Source organism: Lolium perenne, chromosome 6, assembly GCF_019359855.2.
Source record: "Lolium perenne isolate Kyuss_39 chromosome 6, Kyuss_2.0, whole genome shotgun sequence".
NCBI classification, from domain to species: domain Eukaryota; kingdom Viridiplantae; phylum Streptophyta; class Magnoliopsida; order Poales; family Poaceae; genus Lolium; species Lolium perenne.
The window spans coordinates 111509601-111517302 of NC_067249.2; positions in this window are offsets into that span (position 1 = coordinate 111509601).

The window sequence follows — 7702 nt, forward strand, 5'->3', positions numbered from 1 at the left end:
GCAATAAGGCGCGAAAATTTCCCCCGTTTTGCGATGAAATGCACATCCCTTTTCTAAATCTACCCTTCGTTGTTCCTATGTTCTGGGTTATTACATTAAATCTCACTATACTCATCATAATATGTATGTGCATGGTCATGCCCTCTCTATTTGTCAATTGCCCAACTGTAATTTGTTCACCCAACATGTTGTTTATCTTATGGGAGAGACACCTCTAGTGAACTATGGACCCTGGTCCAATTCTCTATACTGAAATACAATCTACTGCAATACTGTTCTACTGTTTTCTGCAAACAATCATCTTCCACACTATACATCTAATCCTTTGTTACAGCAAGCCGGTGAGATTGACAACCTCGCTGTTTCGTTGGGGCAAAGTACTTGGTTTGTGTTGTGCAGGTTCCACGTTGGCGCCGGAATCCCTGGTGTTGCGCCGCACTACATCTCGCCGCCATCAACCTTCAACGTGCTTCTTGGCTCCTACTGGTTCGATAAACCTTGGTTTCATACTGAGGGAAAACTTGCCGCTGTACGCATCACACCTTCCTCTTGGGGTTCCCAACGGACGTGTGCTGTACACGCCATCAGGGCGCTAGGGTTTGGGAGAGAGGGAGGTAGGGGCGCCGGCCAGGGGCCCCTATGGGTGGTGCGGCCAAGTCATGGGCATCCCCCTCCCTCTCCTCCTCATTATATAGGTGGAACCCCAAGGGTTTGCCCAAAGTCTTCGAATAAGACCCCAACAGAATAACTGCCTTATGGACGAAACCTAGAGGGACAGGGACTCTCCCCTTCCCCCTTTACTTGGCCGGCTAAGGAGGTGGAGTCCACCATGGACTCCACCCTCCCACTTGGTTGGCTGGTTAGGGTTTGTGGAGTCCCTCCGGGACTCCTCCTTCCATTGTGATTTATTCCGGATAATTCTAGAAACCATCTTCCATAAATTTACCGGATCATTTCCAAACTTGGAAAGTGACTTCCTATATATGAATCTTATTCTCTGGACCATTCCGGAACTCCTCATGATGTCCTGGGTCCCATCCGAGACTCCGAACAAAACTTCCAACTCCATTCCATATTCCATATCTACTTAAACGATATCAAACATTAAGTGTGTCACCCTACGGTTCGCGAACTATGCAGACATGGTTGAGACTTCTCTCTGACCAATAACCAATAGCGGGATATGGAGATCCATAATGGCTCCCACATATTCAACGATGACTTAGTGATCGATTGAACCATTCACATACGATACCGATTCCCTTTGTCACGCGATATTTTACTTGTCCGAGGTTTGATCATCGGTATCTCTATACCTTGTTCAACCTTGTCTCAGACAAGTACTCTTTACTCATACCGTGGTATATCATCTCTTGTGAACCATTCACATGCTTGCAAGCTAATCAGACGATATTCCACCGAGAGGGCCCAGAGCATATCTATCCGTCATCGGGATGGACAAATCCCACTGTTGATCCATATGCCTCAACTCATACTTTCCGAATACCTAATCCCACCTTTATAACCACCCATTTACGCAGTGGCGTTTGATGTAATCAAAGTACCCTTTCGGTATAAGTGATTTATATGATCTCATGGTCGAAAGGACTAGGTAACTATGTATCGAAAGCTTATAGCAAATGAACTTAATGACGTGATCTTATGCTATGCTTAATTGGGTGTGTCCATTACATCATTCACATAATGACATAACCTTGTTATTAATAACATCCAATGTTCATGATCATGAAACTATGATCATCTATTAATCAACAAGCTAGTTATACAAGAGCCTTACTAGGGACTCCTTGTTGTTTACATAACACACATGTATCAATATTTCGGTTAATACAATTATAGCATGATATGTAAACATTATCATAAACACAAACATATATTATAATAACTATTTATTATTGCCTCTTGGGCATATCTCCAACAATTGCTGCCTCGGGCTCGCTGGATTGCTCGCCGGAGATGGTGCTTGGCGGCGGCGGAGGGAGAGGAACGGCGGAGGGGAGTAGGGTTTGCGACCCGAACTCCCCTCCACGAACCCTTTTAATAGGGGCCGTTCGGAGATTTGTTTGGGCCCCTGAACTTATTTTACGGGCCGGCCCATCTATTCGGTCACTGATCTGCGATACATTCGGCCCGAACCCGTAAATCCGTCCGAAAAGTTCGGTTCCGGCGGGATTTACGTGTTCTGTTAGAGATGCTCTCAGGCTGGCTAGCGACACATTAGACGGCTACGTTGATGTGTACTCATACTATTTTTCCTGTTTTTCGTTGGTTGATTTTTGTATCAATTCTGAGCGATACGTGAGATGTTTTGGAACTGTGTACTCGTAACTTTTTAATAAAATGCCGTGTGCATCATGATCATGATGCAGAAGCCAGAAAAAAATCCCCATTTCGAGAAAAAGTAATCATGAAGCTTTACTCCAACCAGCGCAACACAGATCCCACTATTGGCATTTGCAATTCTACTAAAGCTAAACGCGGATCGAAGAACAAAAAATATTACTCAAGAACTCTATGCGAACGCTCGCAATCGAGAACTCTCTCCGTATACGTATGCTGCTTACGAATCAGCATATGCTGTAGCTACATCCAGCAGGTGTTTGAGTAATACTGCGGGTAGCCATAGGCGCCAGCGGGAGGGTACTGATAGTATTGCCACGGGTACGCGTACTCGACCATAGAGTCGGCGGCGGCTGCTGGTTCGGCGGGGTCTTCTTCTCCTCCTCCTTCTTGACCTCGCCGACCTGCATGAGCTGCGCGTGGCCGACCTTCTTGCGCAGCGCGCTGGTGAGCTTGACGGAGTCGACGCCGTCGCCGACTACCACCACCTGGTCCTTGCCGTCCCCGGCCAGTGCCACTGAGTCCACCCTCACCGTCGCCGCCACCAGCGCCATTGCCTTAGAGCATGTCTAACAGGCTCCGTATAACCCGCCCACCCCGTAAAATTCCGGCGGGATACGGGACCGGCGCGAGTTTGGGCGTCTAGCAGGCCCCGTATTCCGCCGGCCCGTTTCGGCGGAATACGGGGCCCAGGAAATCGGCCCCGTCGCCCCGTACTTATAGTGGGCGCAGGTGCGAGTGAGGAGTTAACCCCTCACTCGCAACCCTAGCTCCGCCGTGCGCCGCCGCCTCCTCCTCCTGCTCCGGCGAGAAATTAGTCGCTCCCCCGCGCCGCATTCCACCCCAGATCCGGCATGGACGCCCGCCGCCGCAGTACCGCCTCGCCGGCGAGCGGATCGAAGCGACCCCGCTCGCCGGACAACGTGGAGGATGCGTGGCGGCGGCAATGCAAGAGATCCGCCGCCGGGAGCCGGCGTTTGGCCTGCAGGTACGCCGGCGCTGCGTACGTCCCGCCGAAGCTCGTTGACTTCGCGGCGGGCGGGCGCTGGTACAACGAGGATCCGCCGATGAAGCCGATGAGCGGGCCCAAGTTCGACGAGTGGCGCGCCGACTGGGAGCGCCGCCTTTGGGCGAAGGAGGCTTGGAGCAGCGGGAGCACCAGCGCTAGAGGAGCTCCGCTCGCCGGCGATGACGAGGAGGCCCCCGACTTGTTGAAGGAGCTATGGCAGTTCCTCAAGGACGACGCCAAGAGGAAGAGGGCGAAGGAGGAAGAGGTGGCGGCGGCCATCGCCGCCGCGAAGGAGGCGGAGTTGCGGGAGACGGAGGCGGAGGCGGACTCGTACCTAGTCGACCTCCCCGAGTAGGATCGCGCATTCTGGATGTAGAATCGTTGATCCGTAGTATGATCAATGAAATCGAACTTCCCGGGGTTTTTATTTTTGAAAATACGGGACGAAATACGGGTTCTGCTAGACGGAATGGCTCTTCCGTTGGCAACTTTTCGATACGGGACGAAAAAGCAGCGAGATACGGGGCAGAAATATAAGGGGCTTGCTAGACATGCTCTTAGACCGGCACTTGTCGCACGTCATCTCCACCTTGATCACGATCTTCTGCTTCATCTCGGCTTGCTTTGATTGGTTGGAATCAAGTTTGAGGCTAATGGAGGAAGTAAGAATAGCAAGTTTGCCCTGGAGGGAGCAGAGAACCTGAGGTCCATATATGAGGGTTGCTGCCTTGCCGGTCACTCAGTATATAGGAGCGTGCTCCGAAGCTGCCACACCAGATTGCGAGATCAAAAGCCGTTCCAGGGAGTAGTTAGGATGCGATCAGACAAAGCGAGGTTCAATAGCAGGAGATCAGGATTTTAATTCGTAAAGTTGGGAATTTGCTTTGTTTATGACCTGATTCTGGTCTGTCAGTCAGCTGAAGGCACGACCGGGCAAGAAGGAAAGCGTGTTCAGGGTACAGTACAGGTTACTACATGCGCCAGAGTGAGAGCGTGTCTCAGTATTTTTTCATCCCTTAAAACGCGAATAGAGGATCCTGTATTTATTTTTCGCCGGCTGAAAACTCGTCCGGGGTAGGGATACGGGATCTGCTAGTTCAGACGAGTTTTCGACCCCTTAAAACAGGGTTTTAGACAACAATTTACACAACAATTTTAGATCAAACATAGCATATCCAAAATATGTGATGCATAATTCATAGTTTTTAGCATCACAACGCGATCATGGCCAATGTTCAAGCCACGGAAGTTCCCAAATGTGATCAACCTTGCTCCAAGCACGGACCAAGATGGCGTCTTCGATCTCGTTGTAGTTCGTCGTGCATGGCTTCGGCGTCGATGAAGAACTGGCGGCAGCCGGATCAACCTCAACCACCTCCTCCTCGTCGGCATCCTCATCCTCGTCGTCATCAATCTCTTCGACATTGCACTCCCCATCGAACGCAGCGATGCTGGCATCCAGATTCACCGAGGATTCGTTGAGCATGTCGAGGTATGATGTTGTGGACTCAACATCGAACACCTTGTCTACATCCATGGTAGGTGGCGGCGGCGCGGGCGGCGCATCGGATGAAACGGAGGGAGGAGGGGCCGTGGCCTTGGAGGGCGGTGGAGGCGCGAGGCCGATGAGGCTGATTGCCTTTGTCCTCACCTTGGCCGGCGCGGCGCCCCTCGGCCCGACCGCCTTGGTCTTCATCCTGCCCCCTTTCTTGGCAGTCGGCGGGGCTTCGGCCGGCGAAACTGCGCCGCCACAGGTGCTTCGAAGAATTGCTTCGGAATCCTCTTCCTCTTCGATGGGATGGTGGCGCAGATCATGGCCGACACGGCGCCGGCGTTCGGCGGACCTCCGACGGGGACATCAACCAGCGTGGCCGAAGGAGGTGCACCGCCGGCGGTAGGCGGCCCTTGGGGAGGAACCATGGCAGCGTGATCCGGCCATCTTGTTGCCGAGAAGGGCGAGGTGGAGGAGATCGGGCGGCGGCGGTGGCGGTTGGCTTCAGCGAAACCCTTCGCGCGCAGTGGAGGGGAGGATACTGGTTTGGCCCTCTATCCCCGCTCCCACCCCGCACAAGTAGGGGGCGAAGGCCCACCCCGTAATCGAAACCAGCAAAAATCGGCACTTCTGCTTCAGTGCTCCCCCCTTGGCAAAAGTCTGACCTCGTTAAAGATAAGAACGGTAGATCTTTTCATACCCCTTCGTAAGAGGGGCATGATCGTAGAATTTAAAAGTCTGACATATACGTACAACCCCTCTAGAGACCCGTATGGTCCGTGTTGTTTTGTAGGATTATTTTCTGTACGATTATTTTCTGTACGTATAGTATACTACTACGATCTTATACGTGTACCAAAAAGGCAAGAGATATAAAAGTGTCGTGGGCATCTTCGCCTGCGTCGCCCCACCCATTTTCCCAAATCAGGAACGGAAATACCATATGTATACAGACAACATGAGCTGAATATAGGATTCAGCGGGTCTAAGATAGGAAAACAAAAAAAAATAACCGTCAACTTGGATTAGGGGGAGCACTGGAGCATGACCCAAAAATCGGAGCGAGGGCCGTTTTTACGGGGCCTGCTAGACGGCCGGGTAGAACTGAAACCCGTATTCCAGCGGTTATTATACAGGTTTGGCTCTTTTAAAGGGTCTGTTAGACATGCTCTGAGTGCGACTAGTCAGTGCCCAACTTAGTGATCGAGCAATCGCCTTGGAGTCTTCGATTGTTAAGACACGTGTAGAATTCTTCTTGATTCGATATCCTCCTGTTATGAAGAGACGAAACTGTCCCGTTCAACGTTCATGGACGATGCGTGCTGCTCAACTGAATTAGCTCACCTCTACACAGTACACACATGTCCATCCTGCGAACCACAAATCAACATGCACATACAGTCATTAGTACAGTACTACTCTCTCCGCCTCATATAACTTGTGTTTATCAAAATTTAAATATATCTAGATACAATTTAGTGTCCACATACATCTGAATCTAGGCAAATTTGAGACAATCTTAGTGGGATGAAGGAAGTATTCTGCATACACTGACAGTCGGGCTACTGGTGACTGCGGATTGATAGTGATCATTCGGAGCAATGCCCAGATCAATAAAGCAAAAAACAAGATTCAGCTGGAGCGTGGTTGACGGGTTTATGGTTCAAAACACCCATTTGACGTCTAGATTACTAAGGGAAATGAAAAACTTTGCACCGTAGAATACTCAAATTGGGGTGTTGTTGCCAACCATTCAGTTAACGCCGAATGTTCCACCAAACGAAAAGAAAGGAGCACCGAGCTGCATTTGTTTTGAAAACTGATTCAGTGCATGGCTTTTTGTAACTTAACGTCAGTATATAATACGCTTAGTCAGTTTTCTATTAAGGGTCATCGCCTCCTTGAACCAGTTGCCCTATAACTACTCAAGTTATCGGTTGTGGTTTGGTAATGCATATGCAAGGCAGCATCGAGGAGCACACGCATGTGCGTCCATCGATAATTTTTTAGTTTCTACAGATCACGTAAAGGGAGAGCATACTTCCATGCACCAAGTACGGTTAGAATTATGAGCGAAAGCGACCAGTGATGTGTTGGTTATCCTCCAGCTAAATTAATTCTAGGTGGATCTCCCAGAGTATTCTGAGATTAAATTGAAGACCTTGACCTGAGAGAGATGATGAACAACTGGGTGGGACGCGGGAAGCACGGTTTCATATGCACTTTGCTCGGCAATAGTGACATTTTATCTTTTGATGGTTATGCTCATCAAGCATATGCTGATAGTGAATTAGTTGGTCGTATAGATTTGTTTTCAGAACTACGAGTTACGTACACCGTACATGGGTGTCCTGGACTTTCCCATTGGTACATTTTGCGTCATCATATACTCAGATAGATCTTCCGTGGTCGAAGGGAGCTCCTGGTGTTGATGTTACCGCAGTGACGTTACCGGTCCAACTAGAGGAACTAGCTAGGCAATTGTCGCATCCTTAGAAAGCGGAAGGGATAAGGGAGTGATGTTTTGGCACATGGGAGCGTATGCTCCTTTTATTTTGAAATGCATGTTTGATATATTTTAAAATGTTAAAAATATTTAAAAACAAAAATTTTGCACGTATATCTTCATGTGCTACGCGCTCACAAAGTCGTTTCATAAAAAATCGACTTGTCATGTGGCGTGTGTAAAAATGATAAAATTAAGTGCTAAAACAAAGACTTGTGACAAGATAAATTTTCTCTTTTTCATGTAGACTATAAAAAATATCATTTTTTCGTGAAACTTGATGAACACACATATACTACCTCCGATTCAAGGAATCACTACTAGGAAAAGCCTT